The sequence below is a fragment of the Lepidothrix coronata genome, unplaced genomic scaffold (assembly GCF_001604755.1).
Source record: "Lepidothrix coronata isolate B3197 unplaced genomic scaffold, Lepidothrix_coronata-1.0 Scaffold126, whole genome shotgun sequence".
Classification (NCBI taxonomy): Eukaryota; Metazoa; Chordata; class Aves; order Passeriformes; family Pipridae; genus Lepidothrix; species Lepidothrix coronata.
Window position 1 is genome coordinate 752,022 of NW_016690306.1, and position 11,080 is coordinate 763,101.

Below are 11,080 nucleotides of genomic sequence, written 5' to 3' on the forward strand. Positions count from 1 at the left end.
ATCTCAGGATCCTCAACCACCATGCAAGAGAGTCATATGACACATGAAACGTTGATGGAGGGGGCTGCACCTTTCACAAATTTCAGAGTGTCACTTAGCAGAAGGCTTGATTTGTGTGAAATGGAGGGGTTTACACCAGTTAAGCAGGTGTTATAACAAATAGCATAAGGAAAGCAAAATGCCTGAAAACACGATGCAGCCAATTTTGACTTGCTGTGCTGCTCCAGGGATTTCCTCCATTGCCTGCTCAGTTCTGCAGATGAGGGTTTAGCTGCTTCCTCCCAGTGGCCACTCAGATTAAAAGCCTGAGCTCTGGGACATATGGCTGCTCCAGTCACAGTGGATCTCTCGTCTTGTTTCCAACACGCTATAACTTCAATTTACCAGGATGGCACTCGTAGATGTCCAGTTAAAATGTCCCATTTTATCAGGGAAAATGCTTTCCAATGGTACTGTTTCCCATTGAATAGAATTCAAAAATCACTTTGTCTGTTATGACTTTTATTTTCATAAAGCATGCAAACATGTAATACTTAATGTGATGTCCTAATTAATGCAAATATGCCAAAACCCTTTATTTTCCAGAGAAAATTATATTACACTGTTACATTTCCCCATTTCATGGCTGCATATTTTATATGCCGTAACCATGGTTACTGTGTCATTAAAGTCTATTCAGAGGGACTTGGGCATAGCATTGAGCTATTGCAGAGAATGATTGCTTTTGCAAATTTAAAAGAAGCTATGCAGCTAATTAGTGTGAGTTTGTGTAAATTGGACTAATGGAGAACATGAAATTTGGAACAAATTATTGTAGAGTCTGAAGGAAATGGAGAACATTTTTATTTGATTTAGGAACTTGCCTTCTGTATCATAAGCCTCTTAAACTTCTAATTGTGTAAAGCTGAAGCCACATACCGGCACACCACTGATACAGGGACACAGACAGCCCTGACTGAACAGGGAGGTGGATGGTTTTACATGGGAAGTGCTGGTGATGTGCAGAAAGCTGGGGAAAGGTCGAGGCATGCCGGAACTGTTCTTATTCTGCATCATTTGGAAATTTTAGAAGGAAATTCAGCTGCTTGGGAATTTTTCAAGCTATCTCTTTCCTGCCTATTAAGTATATGTTTCCTCCATGTGGTATGCTATGTATTTGGAGAGTGGGGCTCCTTCCTATCTTCTTTACTGCCCAGCACTGTAGTCACAGATGCAAAGTAGGATCTTGCCATCACAAGTTTCGCCAATCTATCTTCAAATACTTATATCCTCATCAGAAAACAACATGTCTGTGGCCATGTAGATGCCTAGCAGCCTTTGCTGAAGTGGTTGAATCTAACAGCTGAATATCCTCCTACTTTGGATGCTACTAATCACCTTTCCAGCATGCCTCCAACTTTTCAATAATTGCATCATTTGTAGAATCCTTATATGTTAGTAAGAATTTGCCATTCATCCCATTCACCTCTGTGCTGGGCAAATCCTGGTGCGTGTTTTGTTTCACTACCCTTTGGAACATTTGGAACATGGGCCACTGTTGCAGCAGGCTTGAGTGACTGCACAGAAGTGAGGGTATGTGGGGTGATTGCTTCCAGCAGCAGAGCAGTTAATGGCCTGTCCTTGTCCTGTCTCTGCCCCGTACTGCCACACACCTTCCATCTGCCAACAGCCAGGGGCAGCAAATTTTCCGAGTTTCATCTCTTAAAATATTTTGCAGATATTAATAACTAAGCTTACTTCTCCTCATGGATTCAGAAAACCTAGTACTGTCCTATCCAAGCCGATGTTTGCTTTATATTGTGTTGCTTGTGTAACACTGGGATACAGCAGGCATTTTTCCTTCTCACGGGTCTCAGAGAATAAGCAGAAAATCAACAGCACTTTCTCCAGATGACAGTAAGCACAAACTATGTAATGCCCTGTAAAAACCTTCTGTCCTGATCACTCATCTTCCCCACACTTTGAATTCTAACACAGGAGCTGTGGAATGAACCACACTGTTCCCAGCAGCTTCAGGGAACACACTTCCCCAGATGAGTGGGTAAAAACCGCAGTATAAATCTTGAACGGTCACCAACAATCCCTGTCTTTTCACCATTATCCAATTTTATCCCGAAAAGCAGCTCTGCACAGCCTGGCTATCAGTACCCAGCATGACAGCCTTGGCCAGAGAAGATGCAAAATCTGGGTTTCCCATTGACCACTGCCAGTTCAGCCAGTCAGGTGCAAGCAGCCCTCAGAAAAACAGCTGCTAAAGCAGGGGTGAAAAACATTCTGCCAGTGCTAAAAACCACTGAGTCTCGCATATTCTTTTTTATAACAATTAATTAGACTATTTTGATTTCAGGACTGTTAGTTGAATAAATAAGACCAGTAACATGGCACAGGACTGCGTGTGTGAGTCCATTCTCCCTGACTTGATCACCAACAGAGTTGCAATTTTGAGGTTCAGGCCCTCTGCCAACCTTTTCTCTGCTAAGTGGTCCTTCTGGGTTTTTTTTTCTGCATCTGTTCACTTATCAAATTTGTCTGCAGGATACCTGAACCCTTACCTAGGATAATACCCTGTCAGGAGGTAGGTAATGGCATGGTGTAGTATAACATTGTTATGTAGCAATGCTGTGATGAAATATCGAGGTGGCATGTCAGGAACATTGTATTTATCTTTCTGTGGTATTTTTGCATCATTTTGGAAAAGGACAAGTATGCCTGTGATGATGTGGTGTTATCGGAGAACATTTCAAAACCTATTTTGCACTCAGAGAGTTAACACTGGGAGAGACAAGCACTTCAACATCACCAGCAGCAGGTGATCCTGCACATCCTCATTTGCAATTGTTCAGCAAAACCACCTCCAACCCTGTTTAGAAAGTGTGGGCATCGCCAGTATGCTCGGGCTGAGCTCTGTTTTCCTCTCTTGTATTGCTCCCTGGCAGAGTATTAACTGCTCACTAGTAATTCAGTGTTGAAACATACTCCACCTCAGTTAAAAGCCTCAGAAGCATACACAAGACACACATTTGTGTGGGGAAACAGAGAAAAACTGCCCTCATAGCAAACACCGTAAACACATAATCCTCCATGTGACAGGGGCTTGCAGCAAGCACAGTGCAACAGAACTCCAGAGTACTCCACTTGCTACCTCAGTCTGCTGCTTTTTTCATGGCTTCCGTTAAATCCACATTGCATTTCCCATTAAGTAAGTAAATGCTTGTTTCAGAGAAGCCCTGGTTGGTTTTTTTTATAACATTTCCAAAAATAAAGCATAACCAGAGGGTTCCTGTTATGTAACATAAATATTTTATTATCTTCCACATTACTGACTTGCAGGAAAAAAACATATTTTTTGCCTCTTTCATTAGATAACCTTGAAAAATATGATGGCATACAGCACAAGTTGTCCTTCTGCATAACCATGCAATATTGCATTATGTATACCTAACCCTTTGCCAAGTTAATGCTTGAAAAAACAGGAAAAATAAAAGTCTACATCTTACACCAACTCCTATTGCTTTTTATCCAAAAGTAATTGTGCCTGGCAATGTATTCTTTCTGCGTCACAGGCATTATTTTTTTTTTCACATTTCTACAACACAAAATTGTAATTTCTGCTAGATTCATCATTCCATATCAGGGAGCTGTAAAAATTAAATTACAAATTCTGCAGGTCTTGGTCTACCCAGGCTCAGTGCTGTGCCATGGAGAGCTCTGCTGGGGTTTTCCAGGTTGCTGCACAGATGTAGCTGCTCACGTGTTGGAGCATATGCAGAGAGCCACAGCGTCACAGTCACTGAGCCAACTAACAGAGGGGTATCTCCATGCTTTTGTTAGTTTGATGATTCTCACTTCTGGACTGTGCTGGTTTTGGCAGGGACAAAATTAATTTTCTTCATAGTAGCTGGTATGGGGCTAGGTTTTGGATTTGTGATGAAAACAGTGTTGATAACTCAAGGAAGGTTTTGTTATTGCTGATCAGTGCTTACACATCATAAGGCCTTTTCTGCTTCTCATCCCACCCCATCGATGAGGAGACTGGGGATGTACAAGGGATTGGGAGGGGACACAGCCAGGATGGTGGATCCCAGCTGACCCAAGGGATATTCCATACCATATGGTATCAGGCGCAGTATATAAAGCTGGGGGAAGAAGGAAGAAGGAGAATATGTTCTGTGTGGTGTTTGTCTTCCCAAGTCACTATTACACATGATGGAGACCTGCTTCCCTGGAGCTATCTGAACACCTGCCTGTCCATGGCAAGTGGTGGATCAGTTCCTTGTGTTGCTTTGCTTTTCTGTGATTTTGCTTTACCAATTAAACTGTCTTTATCTCAACCCATAAGCTTTCTCACTTTCACCCCTCGGGAGGGCTGAGGGGAGGAGAAGGAGGAGGAACACAGGAACACACAGTGCCTTAGCATGGATCCAAACCCTTATTCATGCAGGGCAGACAGATTTGGGGTTGATAAGGGCATACACATCACAACCCAGGCTACCAGCAGCCGTTGGCTTTTCTGCTTTTCCTTCCCACTATATGAAAGTTTTGGGAAGCAGCCACCAGCAGTGTTTTGCAGCTTGTTCTTATCATCAGACTAGAGAAATGACCTGTGCATTAGTGGCCAAACTGCCATCATTACAAACACATCAGACTTAATCAATACAAGCAAAGGTAACAAGCAGGACACCCTTACTTTGCTGTGAGAGACACATTTTCCAAGAATCAGGAACAGATAAAGCTACTGGATAGCCAGCCTCTCCCAGAATCATCTTCCTCAAATACTCTCTTCACGTACTTTGGGCAACTGCTTGATTTCTACAGCATTTCCAAATGTGCGGGAATTCTTCCCTGAGTGTGTTGTCCTCTACCTCTGCATTAAGCAGTCGCACAAAGTGCTCACACAACAGACTGGACATGTCCGTCAAGAGCCACTGCGCATCCAGAAATCCTCAGTACAAGCACACCATCAGCATTCAGCACATGTGCTGCCGGGTTGACCTTCTCCAAAGGGCTCATGTGCTTTTTAGTCTTATGCAAAAGGCTCAGGATGTCTCAAACATCAAGGACTAGACAGAGGAAAACCTAACTTGGTTATGCAGCAGTCCAGCCTGGGGCTTGCTGCAGAAAGAGCCAGAGGGGAGGGGGTTATCACCACGGAGTGCCACATCAAAAAAAAGGTACCAAGTTGTCTAAGAAAACGTGCTTAGTATTAAACACTTCGTGTACCTAAAAGGGAATCACCCAACACAGTCCTCATTGTACAAGCACTACTTGAGGTCATGTCAGCCTGGAATAATGAAGCTCTCCAGTTAGTAGATATCAGGACTATTTAAGGTTTGTGATAACACTTCCAATTGACTTCATTTTTATTTGAATTACATGCCAGGGATACCAGTAATATTTTGGTATTCTTGCCAAAGAAAAGCCTTTAATATTTACAGACTCTGAGCATGCCAGCTGGCTGATGCTAAGAGTTTGAGTTCCCTTCAAAACAAAATTATTGGAGCCATTTACGTAAGTCTCATTAACAGTTTACTTTAGCTTTCATTTCCAAGACATCAACATTAGCATCTATGATTTATTTTGTAGTCTTCTGTGGGGAAAAGGAAAGCCCTCACCTCTGTATCCATATTAACATTTATATGAATCAGACAGTAATCACTTGGGTCTAAGAGCTGCGTGCCATGTTTTAAACAAGATGTGGTTGAGCTCCCAGGCACAAAGCCAGTAGATTGGGCCATCCAGGAAATGCAAACAAAAGGCCATCAACCCCAACCCAATAGTCTAAAAAGTTTTGGTCCATGGAATAGGCAATGCCATGAAACATTTTCATTGGCAAAGTTTATCTGTTGATGTTAGAACGCTACTTCTTTTCATGGAAGGATTAAATGACACGGCATAGCTTCTATTCTCATGCTCCTTTTTTTTTGGCAGATTTTAGCCCAAAATCTTGCTCCTTCTTTAGGCTTTTCACAAACCCAAGGATTTAGCCCCAACTCTGTTCCTGGGCTTCCTCATCTGTGATGTGTTATTTTGAGCTTTTTATCCTCCTAGTCCTCAGTTTACTTCAGACAATTCTACTTCAAGACTACCAACACACATATTCATATTTTGAGTATCCCTCAGTTTTGAATGGTGGCATGAGCTTGCACAGATTCTGCTGATGCTGATTAAGAAAATCTGTCCATCATTTAAGACAGGTCTAAGAAAGAAAGCTGCTTGTTTTCTCTACCCTCAGTACTGTCACATTCAAACACAATTGTCACGAATTACAATGAAAGAATTATTGCATTTATTTGTTTGCAAATTACCATGTATGGAGCTGCTTTCAGAAGGGAGTCGTGGGCAGGCAGGTGTAAGGTGGTTGTTCCTTGTGCTTGGCAGCTGCCCAGAAGAGAAGCCAACCCTTCCTGTGCTTCCACAGGGAAGGATGAATATGGCCCAGTAGGAGGAGTCTCCAAGTCACATGGGGGTTTCGGTGTATGTCTTTCTCTGAGTATTTGTGGTGCTCCAGATGACTAATTTCTGCTGTAATCCTGCAGCAGGATTATATGTTTTACTTGGTAAACACAGTGCCATGAGGTCCAGCCAACTCCACAGGAGTTTGGCCGAGTGCTCCCTCTCAGTCAGGACCCTGTTCATGCTCTAAGCTGAGCTGGAGTGACAACACTGTCATTACCCACCACTCAGCTGCAGCTGGTCATAAGGAGGCTTTAACCCCTTTGCACCAGGAAGTGAAGGGTGTGTAAGAGGTGTTGGTTGAGCTCACACTTGGGGTGATAGTGCTGCTTTCTGCAGAGCACAAACTGACCCCACCACCAAGAGTGATACAGTATTGGCAGGTTGCACCTTTCCTGGGCATTGTGAGGAGGCCAGTGCTGGTTACAGTAGCCCAGAAGCAGCACTAAGTCACCTACACTTGACCCCTTCCAGGGTACAACATGACCAGGTTACATTAGCACTACAACCTGCTCTGGAGCAGCCTCTGCTCCTTGAGCTACTCTGAGGGTGGGTTTGATCTGGTAGACCTTCAGTCCCCAGAATGTGGAGAAATCCCTCAATCACCACAGTTGGGAGATACTCTATTTTCAGAGATGGGAAGGGAGTTGGTGGACAAAGTATTGCAAGCAGAAGGAAACAGTTACACCAGTCTGTGTCCACAGACAGTTGGCAAACAAGTCTTATGAGAGCCATGTGTTTGACATCTCAGAATCCACGGCCTACACAATCCCACCGATGACAACCTCTAATGGGCAGAGGACAGTTTCAGATCTGCTACCAAAAGCATATTATTTGGTCCCCCTAATGCTTGCAGGAAATTTTGAGTTACAACTCTTTCCTAGACAGCCACACTATAAAGGAGTTCTAGATAACTCTTTCCTTCCTTATCTTCCTCAAGAAAAGAAGTGAGTCTGAAGATCTCTTACATTCCCTTATGGAGACCTCTGAGTGCTGTTGTAATTCTGATGATAATTTCAGTACTTTCCTCTACAAAGTTTACTCCTTACTCTACATATCTTGCTGAAATTTCAGTGCACTCCTTATCTTAGTAGCAATGCTGAAACATATGAACTTTTCAAATAAAAAGGCATATATTCAGGGCATTACTTTATATTTCTTTATTCTGGTTTGCACTGTCAAATCCTAAAAATAAAAAAGTTGATTGAATCCCGACTAAATAAGTGAAGAAAAATAGTCATGTTCCTTCCTCTAGAATAAAAAAATCTTCTGAATATATGTCTAGAATAATTTGTAAAGACCCTAAGTAGAGTTTCTTTACCACATACTATTGCTGAGGTCTTGGGGAAATAGCTGGAAATTGTATTAAAGGAAGTAAAGAAAAGGTGGAGGAGGAAGCTATGTGTGAAAACATTCTTTCCCTGATCCATATCTGAATGTTCCCACTCAACAAGCTCTCAAGTCTGCACTTGAACTGTGCATCAAAAGAAGCAGCCAGTGTGTATTCTCTTGTCAAGCTCATTTCAAACTGATGCATAACAGCTGTGTACTAGTCAAGGTCATTTCAAAGGTGTTTACTTTGACTGCAAACTAAATTTGTCTCTCTTCACTCAAATATAAAGTCAGCAATATTTGTAAACCACACATTGTAAGGCAAAGGTCTGACTTGAAGCTGATGCTCACATTGGAGCTTGGAACATGAAACAGCTGCATATCAGTGGTATTTTCTGGAGATGCTGACCATGACTTTATGATGAAGACCAGTTCATAGACAAGGCCTTGAGAAAGGTCTCTGGAGCAAGCTAATGATATCTCCCAGGGCAATACTATAGCCTCTTCAAGGGCTGCCCTACCTGCCCTTGGTAGCACTCAGTGCCTGGCCTGATGCCTTCAGCAGCCTCTTCTGGCCTGGCTTCATGTCAGTGCCTATCAGCAGACACAGAAATGGCCTCCTTCTAGAAGAGAGAGCCCTGACTCAGCCAGCTGCAATGAAGGCAAATGAGATCTGAAGCATCCTGAAAAAAGTCTTGAGCATAGACTTTCTCAAGCTGGATCTGAGGGTACTCTCAGCTTTGGCAGCCCCTGAGAGCAGCCAGCTTCAGGTACAGCAGGTCCCAGACAGAGCACCTCATATTCTTAGGAGGTGCAGACTTACTCCGTGCTTCTGACACTGTTTGCAAAAGGTGTCTCATAATCCATGGCAACTATTAGGTGGCCAAAGACATTTAACATGTCCCTACAGGCTGGAAGGAATCTGGAGTATTAAGAGACTGTGTGCAGACACTGGCACAGGCAGCTGGTGGGCCAGCCCAGCTTCTGCCAGTACCAGTGCATCTTAAGCAACTAGTCAGGGGTAAACACAGCATTGCTGTTTTTTCTGAACCTGTCTTGGTCTTGTGTATTTGTATTATTTTCTTTTCTTCTTGTGTGCCACATAATATGATTTTTATTTTGTCCAATACTCTGGAATTTTTAGCATGCGTTTACTCTGTTACCAGGACAGTCTGCATGGCTCCTTTGGCAGGCAAATATTTTTCCAAATTGCTTGAACTTTCATCTGCTCTTTCTGTAATGATAGTGATAATGAATTAACAACAGAATGGTATTCCCTGTGTAAATAGTGATGGTCATCTTCAAATCATCTCATATGTTCCACTTTATGACATTTTTATGTTTTGCAACATGAAAACAAAAGAGCACCAAACTTACCTTAATGCTGCTAATGGAAGACAAAAATGAGTTCTTTGTAGATAACTACTAGGTTCTTGACATTTCTGACTAAATACAGTATAGGACTCCATTTCCACTGTGGTACTGCAGCTGCAAGCATTTGCCTGTGTCTAATCAAGCAAGAGGTTAACCTTGAATACCAAACACAAAATCTATAAACTAAAAGCTAGAACTAACTTGATTCCCTGAAGGTCACAGATTTAAATAGAATGGAGCAAATCCATTTGAAAATGAATCATTCTGCATTATTGCACATGTATAGCCTTACGTCTTTAATACAGGATTTGCAAACTGCTTATTAACCCTTTCCAAAAAATTGTTTTATTTAGTAAAATCTTTGAGTCAAATCTGACTGTTCTTGTTCAGGGTTTAATCAAGCCAGGACAGCACCCTGGGGCAAGGATGTCATTGGACCTGTGCAGCCAGGAAGAAGAGAAGCGAGAGTCTTTCCTCCTCCCTTGTATGAGCACAGAGGTTAATGTAATCCAATTCCTTGTGCTCCAGTAAATGGCAAAGAGGAGGCATTAAAAAGCCAGCTCTGCAGCACGGGAAGGTGAAAGCAGATTCTCCTTGACCAAAGGGGCCCAGATCATTGCATAGATGGAGTGTCATGCTCGCTGGGTTTGCTCCATGCCTATGGGAAGAGCTCACCTCCCCTTCCCACTCTGCCTACAATGGTACTCACAGCCACAGCCCATCATCCCATGTATAAGAGGGGAAATTCTGACTGAGAAAACACTGTCAAGTCAGGTCTTCCGAGATTCACAGGGTAAGATTCAAAGGATATATTTAGCCACACTGTCATTTCTTTTTCCAGAACCTCATTTACAGACCAAATATTTACTGTTCCTCTTCACAAAAATGTGAGGACATTTGAGATCCTGCACTCTGGTTTGCAAGGACTTATTGTGTTACCAGCATATACGCTTTAATCATAGAGCAGTTAACACTCAGCCACAGATAACACATTATAGGGTCCAGGTTCATCTCTAGACAATGACATCTGCATCTAAATTTAGGTGTCTGAGCTCCCAGTTCGGTCAATGGAGCTCTGGGTGCCTGAACATAAGGGTCCAGGGGTGTTCAGTGGAGCACCTGAGATATCTGCATCGAGCTGGTGTATGTGACCCAAAACCTGCACACCCTGAAGAGGCAGACATGTTTTCTCTGGACTTCAGAGATGGCACTGGACACTGCAGCAAGCCCCCACACCCTGCCCCCCATGTTTCTCATGGGCAGTGCCAGAGGCTTCAGAGGAAAGCACAGTCTTTGGTAAGCAGCTGCTTCAATCCTCCGTCTCTGCTGTGCTGAAAGGGAGAGGGGCATTTCCCTCTTAACCCTCTTAGCAACCAGCTTAGCACCCTCAAATATAATGTTTTGTGGCCCATTGAATTTCCTCCTTGGAGCTGTAACTGCTGGCCTTGCTTTTATTCTCCTATGGAGCGTCTCATGCACTACTTGTCGCTATTCCATCTCCCACGCAGCTCCTCAGTGAACCTTGTGCTAAAAACGCAATCCCTGGGATTCATTATAATGCTATTATCATAGGGGAAATATGAAACTGGAGTTCAAGTAAATCAGAGGAGTGATAGGATCCTGGACATTGGGGAGGAGTTCTATCCATGTGAGAAGTCAATGGATCAATAGTTACATATGAGACCAGGTCATAGATTGACTGGTTCAGCATGTTCTGCTGTTTGTAGTCTTCATTACCAGTGCCCCTACTTGGGAGCATAACTGTGCACAGAGCTAAAGGAGGTATTCACTGGAATTTCCCATTTTAAATTTTTTTTTTTTTTTTTGGTTTTTTTTTTTTTTGTTTTTTTTTTTTTTTTTTTTTTTTTTTTTTTTTTTTTTTTTTTTTTTTTTTTTTTTTTTTTTTTTTTTTTTTTTTTTT